The 25,182-nt window shown below is 42.1% G+C and overlaps 1 protein-coding gene across 7 annotated transcripts in view; it reads right to left on the reverse strand.

Moving 5' to 3' along the window:
* Nucleotides 1-25,182, reverse strand: part of PKNOX2 (PBX/knotted 1 homeobox 2) — a 352,275-nt gene that overhangs the window by 285,500 nt on the left and 41,593 nt on the right. For all 7 annotated transcript variants that reach the window (XM_048512663.1, XM_048512660.1, XM_048512662.1 and 4 more), the window contains exon 2: nt 15,514-15,619. The gene's annotated coding sequence lies outside the window, so the exon portion shown is untranslated. The remainder of the gene's footprint in view (nt 1-15,513; nt 15,620-25,182) is intronic.

Here is a 25,182-nt window from a genome sequence, read left to right on the forward strand (position 1 = left end):
CATATTACAAAATGGTGACCAACAATATTCCACCATTGATGGGATTAATGGTGGAATTCAATAAAACTGGAGGAGGGGGAGGAGGGAGGGGGAGGAGGGAGGGGGGAGGAGGGGGAGGGGGGGGGAGGCCAAACCAGAATCACAACAACTGCAGAGAACAGCATTTTATAGGTCCGCTTGGCCCAATCCTGCTCAGGTCCATGGAATGGGGGTGGAGAGAATAGGGTCCTGCCTTCCTCCACTGCTTCCTTGAACCATGATGGTCCTCGAACCCTAAATTTGTCCCAATATGGAGCTGCACACACTTGTGAGAAAGCGTAACATGCAGTGAGGCCCTCAGTCAGAGAGATGCAGGTCCCTAATCCCTTCTTAGCCATGAAAAAACCTGTGTGACCTTATGCCAGTGACTTTCTTTCAGAGTAACTTGCCTCACAGGGGAGATGGGGGAACAATGTAGGTCACGTTGAGCAGGTAGAAAAGGTGATATTCATTTCCATAAGGCTTGCCATTTTCTATACTCCTCTGTATAATTCTATTTCCACGGCACAAAGGCCTCTCCCGCTCAGCTGCTGCCACTGTTCACGCAAGTCTTTGCAAGTGTTTAAAACAATTCTGAAACACATTTGTTAGAGGTAAAGGTGAGAGGAGTGCGCATACAACCATCATCAATGATCTCACTTTCAAGTTGTCTCTAACTCTCTGGAGGAAAGGGGGAAAAACCTATAATCAGTTGCAGGAGTGGTTCTACCTCCCCCGTTCTTGATAAGAAGCCCCTCTAACTCTGCACTTCAACTATTGGGAATATTAATTTATGTAGAGGGTCTTATCAAGTATATATGATGTTGATTATTAATGTTCCCCCTAAAAAGTGATAGCAAAACTAACTAAATGAGAAGGGGGAAAAAATGATTTCAGCAGAGAAAAACTTGACGAAGAATTTAATAAGGCCATAAGCAAGCCAGATAAATAAGACAATGTGAAGATCTGCGTGGAAGGAGCTGCGGCTCAGAAGAAAAATACATGGTTGAAGAAGAAGAGTTTGGATTTATATCTCCCCTTTCTCTCCTGCAGGAGACTCAAAGGGGCTTACAATCTCCTTGCCCTTCCCCCCTCACAACAAACACCCTGTGAGGTAGGTGAGGCTGAGAGAGCTCCGAGAAGCTGTGACTAGCCCAAGGTCACCCAGCTGGCATGTGTGGGAATGTACAGGCTAATCTGAATTCCCCAGGCAGCAGAGCTGGGAATCAAACCCAGTTCCTCCAGATTAGATACATGAGCTCTTAACCTCCTACGCCACTGCTGCTCCTCTACCCCCTTGTTTTTAAGTTTTCAGCACACACAAGGCTTGTTTTGAAGGGGTTGTGGTTAATTATGTTTTTGTGTGTTACAATGACTGGTTACACTTTCCCCAGGATTACTAATTCTCAGAGCTGCAGAAGCAGGATTATCTTTCTAACCAGTGTGACAGAGACATGGTATAGTGGTTAAGAGCAGGTGGACTCTAATCTGGAGAACTGAGTTTCATTCCCCGCTCCTCCATACGAGTGGCAGACGCCAATCTGGTGAACCAAGTTTGTTTCACAACTCCTGCATTCCTGCTAGGTGAGCTTGGGCTGGTCACCATTCTCTCAGAACTCTCACAGCCTACACCTACCTCACAAGGTATCTATTGTGGGAGGAAGAAGGTACGGAGTTTGGTAGCTGCTGTGAGTTTCCTTATAGAAGAGAAAGATGGGGTATAAATCCAAACTCTTCTTCTTCTATCATGTAGACTCTGATGTTCTCAGAAATTCAGCAGAAGATAACTGGAACAAAAGCTCTGGTTTAAAGGCTGAACCTCATCAGCATGGATCTGGTCATCCCTCCTTTTTAATTTATAAGGTAGGGCCTGCATCTTATGTTCATTTATGTCCAGTCCACGACACCAATGTTATACCCTGAAACTAAACTTAGATGGGCCTCCTTGAGAGGCAACTTATCTTGGAAAACGAGGATAAAAACACAAGCAAACCAATAAAATAAACACAGGCAATGTCCTGGCTGTCATAAAATTACAATTACTCCCAGTCTGAAGTGTGGCTCTCTATGTTCCATAAACTCCCAAGTTTTTTCACTTCCTTTAAACAAGGGCTCAGTGCAGCCCAACATCTGCTTTTCCTCCTTTTTTTAAGTGGCTGAATCAGCCCTTGTCTTTTTACAAGACATAACTGTACACATCTCCAAGTCTCTTCTTGTAAGAGTACAACTATGGAGTCGTGACAAATGGTCCCAAAATGACAGTTTCACAGGCATTCAGTTTGCAGAGACTCGGAAGAACAAGCGCATCGACATTTAACCATCATTCCCAGACTTGTGCTAAAGATGATTCTAAATAACCACCCCCACAAGAATTATTCACTAGCAAGGATCACTTTCTACATTAGCATTAAGAAAGAAACCAAAAACTGCAAAGAATGACACACAAGGAGCTCCATGAATTCTATAGCCTGTGTAAACATAGTACCTTCTGTTCCAAAGGAATCCAATTATAGGGGAGTTTGAAGCTTATCCCCACCCTGAGATATCAGTAGCAGTTACAATATTACACTGACCATTTATGAACTTGTGGTCTCTTTTACATTGAGCTCCCTTTAGATTGCATTCTTTGATACACACACATTTCCCTCTCTCCTGAACTCACTGCGCCTCAGATCAGAGAATCTCTGCAATTCTGAAGCCTTTGAAAGCATGACTTCTCCTTTCCCTTTGAATGAAGAGTGAAGGAAACCAAAATGTGTTTTGTTTTCTTCGAATTTTCTCACTCCTCCCAGCATTCCCCATTTACACAGAAGGAGTTCCTCCCACTGTTCTGAGTTTCATAAGGATGGAAAGCACTGCTTAAAAAAATCACACTGAGTCTGCTGTTTGAGCAACAGACCCTTGAAATTGACCTAAAACTTACATTGGCCAAACAAATTAATGCTACACCAAAGATGCCCCCCCCCCCCCCCCCGCCCGACAGCAGGGAACCTCCCCTGGTAAAAGTTGCACAGACAGAACAAGGAAGTAGGGGAGGGGCAAAATGGAGGATCAGCTCAACTTTGCAACAGGAGAATCCCATTTAAATAAAAAACCAGGAAGAAAACCCACCTTGAAGCAAACAGCCACAGGGTGAGTAGTGTATGCATAAATGGCCACTAATGATAACATGCATTTTTCAGTGATTTCAGTGCACCATATGTTTCGAACACATTACCTTACAGAAATTATTCTTACACAGCCTTGTAACAAAGGCTGATACTAGCCTATATTGCAGATATTGCAGACTGGTTCCTTAGGTAATTTTGTGAGTTCATGACAGGTGTTAGCTTTAATCCAGTGATCTCCAGGGTCAGAGTATTATGCCTGTTATGAAAGGATAGATATAAGTTTAGAGCAATGCAGACTCATCTTTGGGAATGGGGCAAACAGGGAATGGAAGATTCACAGGGGAGTTCATTTTCCTAAAATGGTTAACAAATTCTAGTTCCACAGTCCCATGTTGTAATCTCCTTCTGAATGATCATTTATATCAGGCATAAACGAGATATTAAAAATCACAGTACTCAAAAATCAGTGGGAGAACATTTTAATCTGCCAGGACATTTCACTGCTGAGCCAAGAGTGGCAGTTCTCCTACAGAGAAGCTTCAAAGAGAGAGTATAACATGAGATTTCTGAAGTAGAACTCATTACCAAATTCAGGACAATGAACCCCCCCTTAGCTAAATAAGGACAAAGGATTCTTATCTCATTACAGATGCTAATTTTCTGCATTTCCTCCCTCCCTCCACATCTCCTTGCCCTAATCAAGCTAGTTACATTTTGCAATGTTCCTCTGCAGCCTGAATCTAACTGGCCTTTCTTGGTAAAAATTCCTCCCTTCCGCCTCGGCGGGTGAGGGGAATGGCTGCCTCAGCAGTCTAGCTCACACCAGCCTCACCAATCCAGATCAGCACTTGCATGTGTGTGTGTTGTCTTTGGCTACCTCAGCTGTCAGCCTGCATTAGGGGTGGGGAGGCTACCTTTATCAAATTTAATAAATAATAATAATACCTCAGTTTGGGCAGTGGGCTCACCAGGCCAGATCAGGAGTGGAGTGGGGAGCTGTCTGGACTAGCAAGCCCAAGTAAGCTCATCTGGTCAGATCGTGAGCAAGGAAAGATTTGCCTCAGCTAGCCGATAAGCCCACTCAAGGGGCTGGATCATGCCCCCAGACTTCATGTTGACACCTCTGGGCTAAGGGATCCAGGACTGGATCTAAAGGGGACAGAGGGTTGGCAGGTGTCCTGGATGGCAGGGAGAGACTGGGTGCTCTTCTTGTGCTCTGCTGAGGCACTACAAACCCTTGAACAGCTGGAAATGAATACGGTTGAAGGAAGAGAACAGGCTCTTCTCTTGTCCCCCACCCCTAAAACTGGGATCTGTGATAACGGCCAACTAGGCAGTTCTATACCCAAGACACTAGGACCCAAGCAGAGCATTCTAGAACAAAGATGGTCAAGGAAATGGCAGATAAACTCACAAATATCCTGTCATCTGTATCCTGATCAGGGTATAGGAGGAGTGCAGGTAGCACCCTCTCCTGATATTTCAGATAGGAACACCAAAAATATAATGGAAGGGCCCTGAAAAGGGTGAAAGTCACCTCTGTTTCTCTCCCCCCCCCCCCACTTCATTTTACTGTGCGGGATCAACTGTCTAATGGAAATGCAGTTGTTGTAAAGACACCAATGGAGAAAAGAACAAGAGCAATTCAGAAGGAAACCTGCAAACACTTCATGCTGCTAAACAATGGGATTCTTCAACCCCCAAGCATTTATCTGATGAGTCACCAAAGGCTTGTTTGGGCCTGTCATTCACCGCTTTGCAACTCAGAATTCCACTACAGAGCAGACACGCAAAACACCGCAATTCAGCCAAAATGGATTTGGACTCCCGGTACGTATGTTAGTATTTCACCTCTTTTCAAGGGTCCTGATCCATTTCCAAAAATCAGTGAAATGGGAGCATACATCTTGCAGGGGTGCATGAAGTCCTCATTAGCTCTATATAGAGATCAATAATATTAAGCCACTATTAATGTTGCAAGAAATCCCTCCATTCCATGAACTAGGGAAGTTTTTGCAGGAATACCTTTTGAGATAGATTACATTAAAAACCTGGACAAATTTCTGCCACAGATGTTATTCATCAGGCTATGTTCCTTTTTATTCCCACTAAGCAGAATACTGTTTTGACATATGCAAAAATAAAAAAATAGGCATGTTTTATTTAAGAACAGGCTTTTAAAAATATTGTTGACTGTTTATATCAAGTGCTGTAAAAACCTAGAATTTCTTTCTTGTTGTGACAGTTCATTTCTCCTTCCGACTCCTATCCCTTACATCAACCTAGTAAATTGTCGTGGCATCAAGAGCAAAGAAGAAACTGGAGCGGGTGGAGAAGAAAGGGTTTGGTACAATGAGTGATGGATATAGAAGTTTATATACAAAAAGGAGGCAACCCTGAATGTTGTACACACACACAAAGGTAGTGGATATAACTTGCATGCAAATTGAAATCAGCCACTTCTTTTTTTTATGACACAGTGGGGAAAACACTAGATTTGCATTATAGGTAATAATAGGAGCCACGTGGCGTAGTGGTTAAGTGCTTGCACTGCCACTCACATGGTCAGGAGTTCGAGCCCCCTGTAGGTCAGATATCCTGGCAGCTGGCTCATGGTCAACTCAGCCATCTATCCATTCCTTGATCGGTAAATGAGTACCTAGCACATAGCTAGGGGGTAAAGAATAGCCGGGGAAAGCAATGGCAAACTACCCCACAAAAACGGCTTGCCTATGAAATCACTGCTTGCAGTGGTGCCCCACGACTGAAGGGGAAACTTTACTTAAATACTGTAAAATTCTAAGAAATGTTGCAAGGTATGTGTAGACATCATCTCATTTGGAGAAGGTAACCTGAACCTGCACTACTTAAATTAAGAAGTCCGTTACCTACCATTGAATATTTAGAGGACAAGGTGATTTCCAGCATTGGAGTTCAAGGAACTATGCAACAACAGGCGCTCTTTGTTGCCTGTTCAGCATGGCCTATATGTTAGAAATAAATATAAACACTGACAACAGCGGTGGGTAATAATTTCAGAGGAGGACAATTTTAAAACTACATCCAGTCTGGCAGTAGCATATTTCCAGAAGGTGCAGACAGTGCCATAGAAGATACAATAGGTGACTTTACAAGGTGAGTTTACAAGAAGACCTGAGAAGACACTCAGGTCTTCTCATCACGATGTACACACATGCACTGATAAATCACGGAAACAAATTTGGTGTGATAGTAAACATGGCATTTTACACTGATGTGCATATACCCATCATCGCTTCGTGGTGTAGTAAGAGCAGGTGTATTCTAATCTGGAGACCGGGTTTGATTCCCCACTCCTCCACCTGAGTGGCAGAGTTGAACCTGATGTGTTTCCACACTCCTACATTCCTGATGGGTGACCTTGGGCAAGTCACAGTTCTTCAGAACTCTCTCAGCCCCACCTACTCCAGAAAGTGTCTGAGATGGGAAGAGGAAGGGAAAGGAGCTTGTAAGCCACCCTGAGTTTCCTTACAGGAAAGAAAGGTGGGGTATAAATCCAAACTCCTCCTCCTCCTCCTCCTCCTCCTCTTCTTCCTCTTCCTCTTCCTCCTCCTCTGCCTCCCACATGCAGGTGTGCATCAGGAATACAGAGGAGTGAAAAGATGCAAATTAGCTGTCAGCTGTGGCAAAACAGCACATGCTCTGAAACTAATTTTAGAAATCTTCCTAATTAAATTGGAATCAAGGAAGAGAAGAACGGAAAGGGGGGAATCCAGTCATCCTGTTCCACAAGTGAAACGAGAGTTTGATATAATCAGTCGGCAGCATTTAGGGCACTTTTAGTTAAGAGATGTCAGGCAGCAGAGCTAGGAAATGCCTCCCCATCCAAGATTCTGCAGACCACCAACAAGTCAGGGTGATCAGCTCAGGCTAGACAGGCCGCTGATCTGACTCAGTATGAGACAACTCTTAATTGTTATTATGCGATGCAATATAGGTACATAGTTAAGCATACTTCAGGCTGCTTCTTGTCATATGTTTCTCTGCTGGGGTTCAACACACTCAGTGTAATCTGCCTCACATCAATCACAGCATCAGCCATCATGCAACCCACACTGGAGGAGGAAGGGAGTCAATTATGCCTGATCTGCAGGCTATGCATATGACAACATTACGACAGTATCTGGTTCATTAGCTCAGGCTATAAAGACCCCAGATTTTGGCTTGCCTTTTAAGTCTCCCAGTTTGTGGCAAAGGGAGAACACCTTTCTTAAGCAAAACTCATCCTGGTTTGTTTAGAGGGATAGTACACTAAAATTAAGCATATCTTTCTATCCCTCATCCAAACCGGGGCCCTTTGTGCTTGTCTCCTATGCGACAGCAGTACTCCAGAACTGTATCTGAGCTTCTGATAAAACTCTGCCCTGCATAAGGTATCTTCCCCCCCCCCATCAATACAAATGGAGAAAGCATACCTTCCCATTAGTAAAAATGGAGAAAGTGTCTCCCCCTCCCTCATCAACAAAAACAGAGAAAGATTGACATTCCGCAGCATGAAGATGGTTTTAGAGGGTGGCCATGTTGGTTTGCAGCAGAATAGTTGGAATTGAATCCAGTAGCATCTTCAAGTCCAACAAAATTTTCAGGGTATTAGCTTTTGCGAGTCTCCCTTCACCAGAGTTTAGACTCTAGAACCCTTAAAGCCTGAAACTCCTGCTAGCCTCTAGAGTGCTACTACTCTAGAGCAGCAATTAGTAAGGTTGGTCTGAAGTAGAAGAGCTAGATTTGATTTAAGGGAGTTTTGACTCACAAAAGCTCAAACCCCCCCAATCTTGTTGGTCTTCAAATTACTATTGTACTCAGTTCTTGTTTATCCATAAGTGTGTGTTGAGTTGGCTCAAAGAATGCATTTCTCTGTGTTTCTAGCTGGACGCTGTAACATGATGCTTGCAATATGAGATCCATTCCAAGGACCCGCAGGTACCTTTTCTCTTGGGATTAATTACAGCATCTACTATTCAAGTCACATTACATTAGAAAACCATAAATCAGTCCGTTCCCCACAAGTACTAAAACCAACATATATTTAGAATGCACAAATCTCCATATTGCAGCTCCAAGGGCCAAGATAAATTTCCAGAATGGGCAGTTCCATCAGACCAGACATTATCTAAATCGCTTGCATTTGTCAACACAATTGCAGGGAATGATTTAACCTGGAGTAGCCACAAGAGATTCATTTAGCAATCCTACAGTGCCAAACTTGAAAGTATGATGCGTTTGATCCGGGAACTCATTTCTACAGATGATTAATTGGACCTTGTATTTCATAAGGCATGCACTTAGAGTCACTGGTGATGAACATATTAGGAAACCATTTGTTTTCCTTTCTTTCCTGCTACAGCAAACAAGCAGTCATTCATGCTCTAATAAACTTCTGGGAACAAACATTATGGAGGATAAAAGTTATGAGATCAGAAAAGCATGGCCGCATAAACATACAGTCAACATTAACTGCCTACCCTCAACATTGACTTAAGACACATCTTGCCCTATTCCTTCCTCATTTCCAAGTACCCTGTGAATACCACATGCACAATCCTGCCTGACAACATATCAGATCTCCAGTCCATCTAGCTCAGTATTGTCTTCTCTGACTAACAGACCAGGAAAACTTTCCATTTACAGCTTTCATCTGGAGATGGCAGGGATTGAACCTAGGACCTTTGGCATGCAAAGCAGATGCTCTGTGTTTGAGCCACAGTGTCTCCCCTGCCAAGCCCTCAGGACATGATGCTCCCAGTTATGAGAAGGGTAATCTGATTCGTACACCCGTAATAACTGTGTAAGAAGAACGAACTTAGGCATATCCAACTTGCCTTGACAAAAAGTAGGGGGCATGCTGCACTCACTGAAATACACTCCTTCAAGAGAGCCCTGTTCTCTTTTGCATCTGATTATCCCCTGTTGCAAACACCCCAATCTTAGCCCAGCTCCTTATGAAACAGTCCTGCAGACTGGCCTTGCATGTTATAAGACCTTGCTTAGAGCCACAGGTGATGAACATATTAGGAAATTATTTGTTTCCTAATATGTAGACCAGATTTTCACATCGAAGGCTTGCTGCAGTTTTGGAGGAAAGGTCAGGTTACTGAGAAGCAATTAATTAATGTTATTGCTGAAAGCTCACAAGACATTTACTGAGAAGCAAGACCTATTTATTTTCAGTGGCACTTGTCTTCCAATAAAACTGGGGTCTCGTGACTTGGGATGGATGGCAGATTATTTTCAGAGAGCAGAGGGTGATATGATAGTAATCCGTGGTCACAATGTACTTGATCCTGCCACAGTGTCTACTCAAAGAGTTTTTGCAAATTACTGGAATAGTCACTTTCTCAGAGTGGGTACACTGCTGCACTCATGAGTAGTTTTTTTTAAATACAGGCAGCGGAGATCTTTATGGGATATTGATGCACCAACTATTTCTTTTTAGTTTCAGATAACATCATCTGGTATGGCAATTAAAATCCAGTCCTCCTCCTATATTTATTTGTTTTCTGTATACTTATTGCCCGCCCACCACCGGAGTCCCTGGCGTAAATAAATAAAACTGCCTGGCTGTAAGATGACGGAACTTCAATATTCCAAAGTAAGGGGAGAGGAGAAACTGTTGAAGCCAAGCCATGCTACTACCATTCTAGCTACCTCAAGGCCGAAGAGAAGAAACATCACATCCTGGAACTTGCACAAGTCTATGAGGTTTTAAATGCTCTGCAAACCCTTTGTGAGCTATTTCTCATTTAATGCTTGCAGTCCTGAGAGACATTTCGCAATTTACCCTGCTCTGAGAAGCTCAGCAGCACTTCTACCTACTGCTCTGCTAGTCGCTCTTTTCAGATGTTCAATTTTGGCACTCTTCATTGATGAGCTGGACAGTACAAGAGGAGATAATCCTTCAAATACCCTGGCCCTAAAACTGTTCGAAGAAAAAGAGAAGAGGAGTTCGGATTTATATCCCGCTTTTCCCAACAAAGAGGACTCAAACCATCTTACAAACTCCTTCCCCTCCCTTCTTCACAATAGTCACCTTGTGAGGTAGGTGTGGCTGGCAGAGTTCTTAGAGAATTGTGACCAACCCAAGGTCACCCAGCAGATTTCATGAATAGGAGCAGGGAAACAAATGCACTTCACCAGATAAGAGTCCACCGCTCCTATAGAAGAGTGAAGAATCAAACCCAGTTCTCCAGATTAAAGTCCACCGCTTTTAACCACTATACCATGCTGGCTCTCCATTTAGGGCCAACATGTGCTTCTTATTTAGCTACTCACTCTCCTGTTGAGCTGAAGGACAGCACGGGGGCCGAGCAACTGGGCAGCAACAGCAGCACCAACATCCTGGGGCAGCTTGTTCACCCTACACTAGAACCCAAGTGGAATCTCTACCCACTGTATATGACAGCTTCCAGAGAAAACAGAAAACTTTTGTTCTTAATGCTGCACCTAACAACACTAATCAGGCATCAGGTTGATGCAACTACCTATCCAAATAGCTTTCCTTCCAGAGCCACTTAATTTGGAGGAAGGCTCCTTGGACTGGAGCATAGGTGTCAAACTCACAGCCCTTTAGATGTTATGGACTACAATTCCCACCATCCCCTGCCAGGATCATACTGGCAGAGGATGATGGGAACTGTAGTCCATAACATCTGGAGGGCCATGAGTTTGGCACCTGTGGACTGGAGGAAAGCTTCAAACTTGAGCCAAAAGGAAAAAAATGGAGTATAAATATCTAGCAGAATAAAGTTTGTCAATGAAATGGCAGCATAGAGGTAAGTTCCAGTATGAACAAAGTCCCATCGCCTTTATATTGGGTGGGGGGAGGGCACTCTAAACAGCTTTAAGAATTTATCACAGCTGTTAGGGGCATCTGGATCCTTACACTGGAATCCAACAGCAAGGAAGCATCCAGCCTAAACGACAAGGGAAGGAATGTAGTAAATACAGGGGAAAGAGAAAGTAACATGATGCTGTTAGCAAAACAGGCTGTCCAAATGATCTATCGCTACATGGCACACCTGGTGGGAGTCAGGGTGTGATGTACTGGAGGGGGTTCCCAGAAAACCTATACCACCCTTGGAGATATAAGATCACGCAGCTGCAAAATGATACTGGTGATACATCCCACCTCCCAAATCCTGTATCACCAACACTGTCCAAGAATCAGATTCATTTCGCTCTCCAGAGCTCATTAAACTACCAGCAATAAATGTGTCTTGCTTACTGAACAATTTATTCCCAAGACAAAATGTCAACACCGTCTCCCCCAACCCTAATTCATAACCTCACCCTGGGAAGCTTGCTGGTACATTCTTGCACGACGTTTTCAAAACCTCACTTCTAAAGTATTCCTTTTGTCATGTCTTCAAAAGTTGCTTCCAACATGAAAAGAAAATGCAGCAAAGAGGGCTTCAGCAGGTAGAATTATTCAAGATACACAAGACTCATAAATCTTTAACACTCATTCAAAATAAGTGAACCTTTTATCTTCAAAGTACTTTTTTTTAAAGAAAAAGACTATAAATTTGTATGAAACTGGGAAAAAACCCTGTAAGCCACATAGCCTTTTCTGCTGTCCCTAGAGTCGGAAGTGTGTTTCATTCCATCTGTAACATTTCAATCTGCTTTGGAAGATTTCCCATCTGGGTATGACAACAGGATTGAGAAAAAGCAATGGATAAATATCTGTACCCCAAATTGAGGGGTTTTTCACATTCTTGTTTTCCTCACGTGTGTTTTCCTGTTGCTTCAAGTTTTTTTCCCCCTGTTCCTCACATATTTTGTTCCCTCTAGTGGTCAATTCAATATTATATCACTTTATGCCCAGCATAAAAACCTGCAGTTCAAATTTTTCAGTTGTGCATTACAATATTTAAAATAAATAAATCAGGCTGAGTTGTTGATGACACAGCTGCACTTGGGCTCAAGCAGGTTATTCGATACTGAGAGACATTATAACGATACGTGAGTATCCACTCTGTGAGTGAAAATGATGCCAAGATGCCGCCAATTTATGGCAACCTAGTGGAGTTTTCAAGGCAAGAGATGTTCCGAAGTGTTTTACTTTTGCCTGCCTCTGCATAACAACCGTGGACTTTTCTTAGTTGTCTCCCATCCAAATACTAACCAGAGTTGACCCTACTTAGGCTCATTCCGCACATGCAGAATAATGCACTTTCAAACTGCTTTCGGTGCTCTTTGAAGCTGTGCTGAATAGCAAAATCCACTTGCAAACAGTTGTGAAAGTGATTTGAAAATGCATTATTTTGCGTGTGCGGAAGGGGCCTTAGTTTCTGAGGTCTGATGAGATCAGTATCCACTAGGACAGGGATGGGCAATTATTTTTTCCATGGGGCTGCATAAGAAACAGAAAATATTGTGGAGGGCCAGGCCAAAAGGCAGGGAGGCGAGGAGCTTTTGAAAGCCCCGCAGAAGCCGGCAGCCAAGGCAACCGGCTTCTGCGGGGCTTTCAAAGATGCCTCGCTCCCCAGCACGGCAGGGGGGCCAGTCAGGGTTAATCTGGAGGGCCGGATGTGGCCCGCGGGCCGTATAATGCCCAGGTCTGCACTAGGAGGACTCATAAAAATAGAATAATTGTGTCAATCAGTCTTCGGTGATGCTGTTTTGCAAAGAAAAGCACAAAGAGGAACAAAACCTTTCTGATGAGTCCCTGGATCATCCCACGTCAGAAGTTAAAGTAAGAGCCATTTCTCTTTAACAAATTGCTGGCATTAGCTGTCCAAAAGAAGCAGCTGTTGCTCCCTAACAAGAGAGAAGGCACTCATAGAAGAAATGCCCCAGGATCAATTCCTACTATATTGCTCCTAAGTTAAAGAAGATCTCCAATAAGATGGTTGGGAAAGGCTTCTGCAGGTGATCTTGGCAAGCTGATACCACTCAGATTAAACAATATCATGCTAAAGTGATTGGTAGAGTGTATAAAAGCATGCTGGTATGTAAGGGAACTTTATATATTGGCAGAAGGAAGGGGCAGATTATTGTGTGTCCTGCCAAAGATTTATGGAGTGACATAAAGGGTAGGATGAAGTAACTGAGATGATGAATCTTCCTTCATTGATGAACAACTTTTTAAAAAAGCATTATCTATTTTCTTACATCCTACAATGACTCTCAAGAGTCTCCGATGAGACTTGGCAAAAGATATCAATGAGGCAGGTCAGCTGAACCAGGTCATACAAGAAAGAACCCCCAAACTGCATTATTCTTTGCCCTTGAATCTGAACTTTGCTATACTCAAAAGCAACACAAGACTGTTAATGTAGGTTTGCTTTTAGTGATCAGCAATAACAGAGAAGTAGATTTTATGCTTCTCTTTTCATTTTATTGGAGTTCATTGTTCTTGGTCAGGTTTTATATGAAGATGCTCTAAGCTACTTCCTGGTGCCACTGGAATGGGAAGATTAAAAAAAAAATTTAAGCGGATACATAAATGCTGGTACAGAAACATGAAATCATGGGATATAATGTATTTCTCTCTCACCTATCCATATAAATGCTCAAGGGTAGTTTGTTCAAAGGTAATAAAATAATTTACAAAACAACAAAATATAAAATCCAATGAATGAATGAAAAGACCCCCAAAGCACTCAAAAGATAGATGTCCAATGGACTTCTCTGGGAAGGCAAATCATCCCAAACCACTCAGGCAGGTTCTAGAGAGGGCCCTTTCAATAACAAACACATAAATAAAACAGAAGGATCAATTATGCAAAAGAATCCACTTCACACTTTCGCCTGGCTGCGAACAAAGTTACTTTGCCTAGCATTGGCCAGGTCTTTTGAGATTTCCATTCTAACCTCTCTAAGCAGCCTTAGGAATTCTCCTTTTCAACATGTTGGTGAACCAGAAGATTAACATGAACCTTGATTTTCTGCAATCCTCAGTCCCTCAACGAAGCATTTTAAGTGGCTTTTTTATTGTATAAGCACAAGCATTCCATTTCTTGTAGGTTTTCTATTGAATTTGGTACTGGGGAAACCTCTTTGGAAGACATGCTGTTGAGACAGAGAGGAAGGGGCACAGTGTAGGGGGATCTGCAGCAATTTTGTGCTGTACTTGGGAGAGTTATAGTGGAAGGCGGTATCTGAGTTTGTGTTCTTCTCATCCAAGTTATGACAGACAGAAACATCTATGTTTCTTTTACATTAAGTGAATATGGAAGTTCATTGAAATGGCCACTAAGAGGCAGTGGGATGTAGTGGTTAGACTGTTATGCTGAGACAGGGTTCAAATCATCAACCATCCATGAAACTCAATTAACCACCTCAGCTTATTCACACTCTCTCATTTTAACTTACTTTAAGTATTCCTGTAAGAATAAAACAAATGAGAATTGTATATTATGCCCTATGGGTCTTAGAGAACAGGTAGGATGGAAATTTAATGTAGATATCCTTCCTGCTGTTTACAGTGAAATTCTGGGAGAGGTCTGTCGTGCCTCCATCTTGTTTTCCCTCCCTCCCTTGCCTCCCTTCTGTCCAAATTCAAGTTATAAGCTCCATGGGAGCAGGACCTCATTCTCTTGTTGTTACTCTGAGGTAAATTATGAATTGTACTCCAAGAAATAGCCCTAAACTTGAAGAGTAATCACACTACTTTGTTTGGGGTCAAGCCAGTGGTGGGATTCAAATAATTTAACAACCGGTTGTTTACGAGAACAATTTTAACAACCAGTTCTGCTGAAGTGGTGCGAACCTGCTGAATCCCACCACTGGGCCAAGCCCTGCTAAATAGCTTCTGACACCTTAACTTCTAAAGTATTTAGTTTTCCTTGAACCACGGAAAAATATTTTTCCCAACTGGAAAACATGCTGCTCAAAAAAACTAACCTAGATATTCAAGAGTAGCCGGATCTCATCAAACAAAAACAGAAAACAAAATCACGATCATATTCCTGAAAAAACAAGGATGAAAAAAACAGCTCTCAAAAAATATAAAGGAGACAGTTCCAGCCAGACACAGTAATTAGATATGCTCTTAGTATTTCATATAAGCATAGCATGCCCCAGCAACTTGTACAGATGGATAGAAAACTAGGTACTCTGACTGCTTAAACAGGTATAGCTGAATGACGTATAAGCATTTGGGTTCACACAATGGACTCTTACAAAGGGTCCACAAGAATATATCCAAGGTATATTTAAATGCTCCCCAGAGCTCTGCCTACATACAAGCCGATGTGGTCCTTCTTGGCCACCATGAGGAACGGCCAGGGTGTAGACCAAACAGACCTTGAAGATTACTGGGGAAGTCTAAAACGTACTCACTAGAAAGCTTACTTATACACAATTAGAAAGAGACAGCTTAATAGAAAATAAATGCACATACCATTCTAGACAGGTTGACCAGTTGGGACAGAACAGTGTGCACTCCGAAAAGTATTCTTCCAATTCAGGATCATGTGCCCTTGTAGAGTGATCAGTAATTCTGCTGCCTATAAAAATGGGATTAAATGAGATCTTTTCTTTAAAATGAAATCAATACCTAAACACTACCTCCCCCACCCCCACACACAATAAGACCACCACACACCTCTTTATGTTGTTGTTTTTCTGGAACCAAACAAAGGCTAATAAACCTCAAAAACCCCAAGATATTTTTGTCCCAATGTAAGCCCGAACCTTCCTCTAGGAATCTTCCAGGTGTAATTGACATGTGCTGATCCAAATTCTCCATTACATCAAGGATCATTTCCTCAGTAAAATATGTAGGGAGATCCTCCTCGGGGCTGGGGTTTTTTTCTCTATGATTATGTCATTCAAGTGCATAACCATTTGGGGCTACACACAAAATTCATTCTTGACTTTTCAAAATTCTCCTCCCTTTTTGGAAGATAATTGGAATGGAGTCTGAGCCATAATGGAACCACAGAATAAAAACATACTGGAAAGTGAAAGAGCCTACTTGTGAATGAAAGCCCTTTTTCTGACTGAGTTACCTGGACAATGACTGCCAGACAGTGTAGGCCATATTGAGTTAGATAGATGAATGGCCTGATTCCCTCCCCACCAGTTCTCTGTTCAAGGCCCTTCAGCAAACTGCCACTGTATGGCATTATGAGCACATCTGTCTTCTAATCAGCACCAGTTAGGATTGTTAACCTAGGACAGGCCTAGGCCCTTTCCACATTGGCCAATGAAATCGGGATAACACTGGTAAAAAAAACCAGGTTGGGGGGGAACTTCACATGGATCCCGATCCTAATGTGGATCCGCTCTGTGTCCCCCCCAAACCCAGGTTGTTCAAGAATCACACTTTATGTGATTCTTTTGTTTTAATGCACCTCACAGCCACAGCCGAGAGAACGGCCAGAAACGTTATACAGCTGTGCCTTATAGTTTTCCTCCTCCCTGTCTCTCTCCTGCATGGCCACGAAGGAGAGTACAGACATCCAGAGACATCAGAACGGCTGTGGGGTTCGTCCATGGCCAGCTGTGTTGATACGCAACAGGGAGAGGCAGCAGAGGTAGGTACACTAACAGCAGATGCACCTCTGTGTGAAGGTGCATCAGCCAGTTGCTTGGCTCCGGGGCCACCCATCCGGAGCCATGAGAAGGGCCCGGGGTTGCCCCAAGCTCATGTACCCCAGCTGCACCCTGCATTTATTGGCCCATGAGGAAAGGGCCCTAGAGAGCTCCAAGAATTATAATTGATCTCCAGGCTACAGAGAGCAGTTCCCTTAGAGGAAATAACTACTTTGGAGGACGGGCTGCATGCAATTATACCCTGCTCCACCCCTAAATCTCTAGGAATTTCCTAATTCAGAGTTAGTAGCTCTACCACTGGTCCATTCTTTGTCTTGCCTTCCAATTGTGGTGTTTTGTACATGAACCTTGCGCATGTACTGGACTTTCTAAAACTTTTGAACAGGTTTATCAAATAACCAGTAGAGCTGCTGGAACCATTTGCAAAAGTAGCAGCACAGCAGGATTGGCAGAGAAGAATCCAAGCAGATATCCATCACTGGGTCGGAAGGAACAGCTTTATGAACAGACTTTTGTCTTTCTAATTTGCTTGGGATAAATAAACACTGCCTCTCCCCAGGCAAGACCCCCAAGCAGCATACAGCCCATCTCTGTCTATGCATGTTAAATTGTAGGTATGACAGAAAGATGCCAAGTCACAGATTTTATTTTACTTTATTGTCCTCCTTTCTCATTGAGAGTCAAAGTGAATCTGGACAAGCAATGCCCTCAGTCAGATAGCATGAAGGTGGCTATGCATATAGTTCTCCACATCTATCGTAGCTCCAAAGGCCTACTCGCTACAAATGAAGCTGAAGCAATGTTACTGTGGCAGTTGAATATACTCTGTTAGCCAGGTTGGAACGGACTTAAATAAGGCAACAAATCTGGATGAGATGCGGGTCAAGACTTTGCCTTAGTGGTATAAAATGTAAAATAGGAAGTAACTTTGCTTGCAATCCTAAACCCTGGAACCTCCACTTTTTAATTGTTATGTTTTTAAATAGCCAGGAAGATCTGCTGCATCAGGATTTCAAAACTGAGAGGATGCTGTAGACCTTAGTAAAGCATCTGTTTTTTACAGAATGTTGCAGAGATGGAATGGCATGAAGTAAAGAGGCATCTCATTATTGTTCTACCGAACTGCAATATCTGGAATAAGCATTCCAGTAAAACAAAAAGGGTGTTCCTTGGAGTAAGGAACATCTGGTAATTCTACCTTTAAAAGCTCCGGATGAACATACTGGAAAATATTTAATCAAGACTATGTCTTGTTACACAGTTTAGTTCACCACCGTAAAACACAATGCAACAGTGGTTTAGAGATTCATAATTTTAGAGAAAGAAATTATCCTTCTAGCTTAGGAGATGAAGCTGGGTAGCTGTTCTCAACATGCAATTACAAACCTACCTACCCTACCATTAAGTAATGAGTACATGGAAACTAGCAACATTTAAAATCAGTTATTTTAATTAAAATGACAAATGTGGTAATGTGAAATGCCGAACAAGAAACTAAAAATCTTTGAAGGCAAATCAACATGAATGAAGGCAACGTTAAGTAAGCAAGCCAATCTTGGCAGACAACAAACATCAAGAATTACTGAAGATCTGGCAGCCAGAAAGAAAGACAAACTTCTTCTGGTCCCTCACATTTTTAGAACGCATGAGATTGTAGACAATGCATTCCAACCCTTCTGAACTTTTTTTTTTGGGGGGGGGGGGGGGGGTCAAATAGAAATATTACTGGTGTTGCCCTTTCAAAACAAGAAACAAAATTCACATGCAACATTAGGGCTAAACAAAAAGACACAAATTGTGCAAGCTTTTGAGCTTATCAAAATACTTCATCAGGCTGGATGCTACACAAATTTAAGACATGAAGGAGGAAAAAAATGAAGGGTTATGTTGCATTTGAAAACAGTTCAGCAAGGTGTCAAAATGTTAAACACTCACGGCTAAGAAATGTGGACACGTGCAAAAACAAGTTAATATATGCAAATTGACAATGGCTGGAGTTCATCCCAGATTGGTTTCTCGAACAGAGGCAGCATGGGATGTTTCAGGATACATCCATGCAAGCAATTTAACAACATAGGCCTAAGTTTATTGAGACTGAGAATGGTAGAAATGGTGTTACAGTGACAGCGATTTCACTCTTCTATATCCATCTCACTTGTCTATATTTTACTAGGAACTACTGGTATGTATTTATTTTTTAAAAAATTAGAAAGATCCAGGGCAAAACTGAGATTGATGCAATCAACAAAACTTGTTTTTATTCCTGCTTGTCTTTGGAGTCCACCTCCTTCTATGTCCATTACACAAAACACAACAATTGGCGACTCTTCAAAGCAGTATGTAGCCTATTGGCTCTCACTGCTGCAAGCTTACTACAAAGCATACTGCTGACAAATTCAGCAATATGCAGTTCTGTAAACTGTTGACTGCTGTGGGTTGAGAGAGGCTGGAGACAGTGGCATATGGACAGGCCATATGTAGCAGGCAGGGAGAAGAAACAGCAGGTAAAGAACTAAACAAACGCAATACGAATCAGGTGAGTGTATCCAGTGAAATTTGAAGGATGGAGAAGCTGGTGAAGATCTACTCACTTGTATGAAGGGAAGGGGTTTGCTTTTATAACATTTCATAAAACATGATTAATGCCATTGATAAGGTTAATGCCATTTTTAAAAAGATACCAAGACTTTAAATATCGCCATGACTCAGTCTAACACACCAGCAAATATCAGCACTCTAGTATCCAAGCCACGCGATATGAAAAATACTCAGACGAAAGACTCTGGATTTTTTAAAAAACAAAACTGAAGCACAACTCAAGAGGATCAGAAACAGCTGCTAGTTGGAAAGACCTAGAAATATTTTTAACTGGATTGTAATCCTGGGAATTTACTTAGGGACTGCTCATGGGACGACATCAAGAACTCAAAGACCTCTTCCCCACTGAAGTATCATAGATCAAGACCCCCATATGTACGAGTGACTTAAACCTCCAAGAAAAGCATGCATTTAGTACATGAACTCCCATCCTCTTCCCCCCCTTCTCTTACTAAACTGATTAATTAAATTAATACAAAGACAGTCTTGTTGGGAGCTCCAGCCTCTCTGCCTCTTTTTTTTAAAGCCAGCCAGGCAAACAGGAAACAAAGGGTTTAATTCTGTCTGGTTTCATGAAGGGTGCTGTATGTCATGGCCAGGTGCTGGAACCCAGCCAGATTCTTGGGCCAGCAGCAACAAGGCTGTTAGATAGACCACCTCCTCTTCTAGACCGTTTAAACACACACACACACACACACACACACACACACACACACACACACACACACACACACAAAGTCACACAAAGTCACACAATCAGCAAGAGAAGGCAGCCTGTGAACCAACCACAAATACCAGCACAGCAGGGAACTGGCAGAGAGAATGCTGAGGAATATTAGCAAGCATTTAAAGACAAAACAAACAAAAGCAAAACAGTGGAAACAGAAGAATGTGGCATCTGCTGCCCTCTGCTAATCCTGGATCAAAACGGGATCTGCCATCAGTTCAGTGACATGCTGCATTTCCTCTGCAACTCAGGAACAGCCACCACTGATTATTAAAACAATAACCCCAGTCATTCTGATTTGTTTTATTCCAGGAGGGTCTAACCCTAATCTAACAGCACTAAAAAGAACTCCCATTCACACCTCAAGGTTTTCCTCTAAATGGAAAAGGTTAAAATGGGCGTTTGTTTTACATTTCACACGTAACCAGTTCAGATCCTTTGAAATCAGACAGCACGCTTTTGCATCATTTGTGATCCTTGGTGAGCACAGGCAGATGGTACAGGCTATATTTCCTTATAATTTTTTTTTAAGATTGAGAAATGCCCTTATTAATCATTTAATCTAGTCAGAAGGAAAGCTTTGAATTATGCAATACTGGTCAAATAAAGAATATCCATGCAATGTAATGTTTTAATGTGTAAGGTCAGTCACTTTTAGTTGATGAATCAGCTGGATTTTAAAAGGTGCCCCTAGGCGATTTGATGGTGCTTCCCCCCAAAAGTGGATACATCATAGCCTTCTCAGAAGAGGCATTCTTCTTTCTCCCTTTTGCCTCGATGAAAGAAACTTAGAAGAAGAAGAGTTTGGATTTATATCCCCCCTTTCTCTCCTGTAGCAGACTCAAAGGGGCTTACAACCTCCTTGCCCTTCACCCCTCACAACAAACACCCTGTGAGGTGGGTGGGGCTGAGAGAGCTCCAAAAAGCTGTGACTAGCCCAAGGTCACCCAGCTGGTGTGTGTGGGAGTGCACAGGCTAATCTGAATTCCCCAGATAAACCTCCACAGCTCAAGCGGCAGAGCGGGGAATCAAACCAGGTTCCTCCAGATAGAATGCACCTGCTCTTAATCACTACGCCACTGCTGCTCCTTAGTCAATGGGGAAAGTTCTTATGTAGAAAATGAGGGTGTAAGGCCTACATTCTCCTATGAACTAGTTATTTAGATATTCCCTGCCTTCAGAGTGATGTGGATCACAACTGGAGAAAGGGCTTTGTACGATGGGGCCCACCTCAGAAACTCCCACCCTAAGACATGGTAGCTAGTTGTCTTTGATAGTGCCCTTTAGGAGTCAAGCAAAGGTGGTCTTATTTGTCTCAGCCTTTAACCAATCGATTAATTTTTATGTTGTTGCTAGTTTTAATTGATGGTTATTATTTTTATGTTGTTGCTAGTTTTAATTGATGGTTATTTTATTGTTCCTGGTTTTTACAAATGTGCTTAGCTGCTTGGAAAATTCTCTTGAACCAAAAAGTGAAATATTTATTTGATTTTTTCATTGATTATTCACCTTTCTTTTAGAAACTCAAGTCTGACTATAAAACTAATATTTTAACTGTACAACTGTTATTCTACCTAGAACATTTTCAAGGTCATTAAAACAACACTATTCCCCTTATCAAAATGCCCTCCTGAAGCTTTCTGTTCTGATGATTTGGGGGGAAGGGGCTTCCTGGTCAGGAAGGCTATTCCACCAGTTGGGAGTCACAACAGAAAATTCACAAGTTCAGGCTGCTGTGTATCCTGCTGGGCGAGAGGACAGCACTTTCAAAAGGTCTCACACAGATAAGCAAAGGTGTTGTAGAAAAGCATATCAGGACTCAAGAATCTATAGAAACCACGAGGGACTTTAATAAGCAGCATCTTGAAATGAACCCAGAAAAACATCAGTAACCAATGAAATGACTGCATAATAGGTGTTCTCCACTTAGCTCCTGTTAGTAATTGAGCTGTGACACTCTGTACCCGTTGAAGTTTGTCTTCAAGGGCAATAAAGCAACACCCGTTGAATGTACTGCCAAGCTCCCATACTGGCAATCCACAGCAGCAATATCGCTCAGCATAAACCAGAAACCACAATTTAAAGTGTGATTTAAAACAAGTGGACAAAATGTCAGGTACCTGCAGATAGCAGCAGGCATATCTGCGAACATTTGTCAGATGAAAAATAGGTGCATTTATATCAAGTGAAAATGGATTCCTATAGCGTGGGAGCATCTAGCATGAATAATCATTCCAAAAAAACCCCTTCAACATGCTCCTCTCCACGTGTCCCTTAAAAAACCCTGCTCACCTTTTTGTGCACCACTTTTTTTCCTTACAGTGGCATGCAAGTTGAAGTTCCCCAAACAGCCATTAATAGGAATGCATCTCCCTTAACTCTTACCCTCTAAACGTCGCTACAGAGCACTGCACACCAAGACAACTAGACATAAGAACAGTTTTTTCCCGAATGCCATCACTCTGTTAAACAAATAATTCCCTCGATAATGTCAAACTATTTATTATATATTTATTATATAATTACTGCACTACTTTTTTCATCATTCCTATTACCCATCTCCTCCCAATTATGACTGTATGACTATAGCCTGTGCTGACATTTCATTTTCTTTTATGATTTTACATTTTATGTTTTTATTACTATTGATTGTTTCCTGATTGCTTACTAGACCTATATGACAATCATTAAGTGCTGTACCTTATGATTCTTGACAAATGTATTTTCTTTTATGTACACTGAGAGCATATGCACCGGAGACAAATTCCTTGTGTGTCCAATCACACTTGGCCAATAAAGATTCTATTCTATTCTATTCTTTAAAGTGCTTTTTCCTTTCCGCGCTCAGCAATTTTGAAACCTTACAGCACAGTTCAGTTTGAAAACGGAAACCAAGGGGGAAAAAAGGTTTCTGAGCAGGGCAAGGGACTAGATGAAAATGATGAAGCATCTGTACCTTTTGGCAGGGGGAATAAATGCTGGTGAAATCTAGAGAGTCTGAGGAGCTGAAGGTGGCACGGCAGGGGAACAACACAGGAACAGAGGTTATTTGTTTATTTAAAACATTTATATCTCACTATTTCCCCACGAAAAGCTTTCAAAGGGCCCTTCCGCACATGCAGAATAATGCACTTTCAATCCACTTTCACAATTGTTTGCAAGTGGATTTTGCTACTCCGCACAGTCAAATCCAGCTGCAAAGTGCTTTGAAAGTGGATTGAAAGTGCATTATTCTGCATGTGCGGAAGGGGCCAAACAAGGCAAAATGATCTACATTAAAATCCTACTTTGTACACCTTTGCTGTGCATCGTGTCAAGATGCAAATGCACCCTGATCTCTTTGCAGGGCACTACTGGCTAGCATCCAGGCAGATACGAAGAGAGCTCCTACACTTCCCGGAGCAGGCATGGTGGCACTTAAGGCAGGAAATTCATAATATGTGAACAGTGATAATGTGCATTAACTGAAGCGGGGAAGATTCCCAAAGTGATCGTTAAAGTGCTTGAGAATGCACGTACTATTTCATTCTTAATGTTCTGGAGAAAAAGTGTTGCATCACATTGTAAACCATACTTCAGACTCCCAAATATTAAGACTGGTTGACTGAAGAGCAAGATGTTCTGAAGGGATCAGGGTGGGGGAGTCCTGCTGCTCGCATCAGCATAATTGGGTTGCCTGCAATATGGCCGTGGAGTGACTTTGTAAGTGTTGCCACTCCATGCAAAGAAAGGGTATCTCCATCTACCCGAGGCGTATCTAGGAAAAATGTAGCCCAGTGCAAAATCTGAGTTTTCTACCCCTCTGTATGAGCGGCTGCCCACCCCCAACACAACCAAACAACTTCTTTTACACCGGGTCTTGAAGTCAGTGTATGGATCCGGGATGGGGGGAAGGAGGGAGGTGGGGGTGATTTCCCACCCCCATGTGACCAAATGGCCACAGCCCAGAGACATTTGACCCCATATGTCCCCCTGGACGCTACGCCCCTGCCATCTGTACTTCCACCTTCATCAGTGGCAATGCAAGAAATATAAGCACTCCATATTTACCTTTTGTATAGCACTTTGAGCCCTCTAACATATGCTATGCCAATCATTCTTAAAACAGCCCTACAACGTAAGCCAGCAGTATTATGCAACAGATGAAGAAAACACACACACACACACAGAGTGAAGAAATGATTTGCCTAATAGGACATCCCTTACATAGTTTGTCCAAGGTGAGATTTAATCAAGTATCTCCACAGTTCTGGTCCTCAGCCACTGCACTGACCAAGATGTTGCTAGCAAAATACTAAGAAGTACCCCAGATCATGAGCAATGGTGTGCCTTTGGATCCAATCCCTCATTCTGTTTAGAAAAGCTTTGCAGTAAACCATAACAAACTAATTAGGAAGGCCATAATTACCCAAGAGGTCAGGAAGGCTCCCTCACCTCTGGCGTTCCACAAACTATGCCTTAACTGAATTGTTGAGGATAGCATTTTTATAAAGGTAATAGGGATGAAGTATAAGATAATGGTTCAGGAAAGAACTTTTATAAACAGAGACACGACTCTGTATGTATTACTGCATATGATATTATCTGTTTATTGAATATATTATCCTACTCTTTCTGCATTGTTTTGCACTTCTGAAATTTCATTTTCTGCATTGTTTGACGTGTCATGTCTGACACTTTTTTGCATTGTTTCTGATTTGTAATTTGCACTGTTGCTTATTGGTGAATCATGCTAATGGTTTGCATTATTTACATATTGACTTACTGTATTTATGGATTGTCTTCATATAATCTTCCTTGAGTTGCAGTAAAAAAGACAGGCAATAAATGAAATACTTGAATGACTTTGGTCTCTCAAGTATTGTTTCTAGCTAGTTCAGGAAATGGTTAGTCCCCTACGCACCAAAATGAAACATATGGAAAATAAGCTTAAATCTGAAACATTAATCTGATAAATGCCAGCAATTATTGTGTTAGAAAGACATTTTAAAAGCCATAACAACTTAACAAATGGTAGAAGAGATTGCAGACTACTAAAGATCTCTTAACATGTACTGGTCCTAAATAAAGTCACAGACCATACTGCACATAAGCTGGAAACTGAGCACAATTTACATTTGACTTTCTAAATTCCATACCTTTGCAAATTTTGTTTGCATTAGGTTTTCCTTTTTAAAGGCAACTGGA

This window comes from Sphaerodactylus townsendi, linkage group LG12 (genome assembly GCF_021028975.2).
Source record: "Sphaerodactylus townsendi isolate TG3544 linkage group LG12, MPM_Stown_v2.3, whole genome shotgun sequence".
NCBI classification, from domain to species: domain Eukaryota; kingdom Metazoa; phylum Chordata; class Lepidosauria; order Squamata; family Sphaerodactylidae; genus Sphaerodactylus; species Sphaerodactylus townsendi.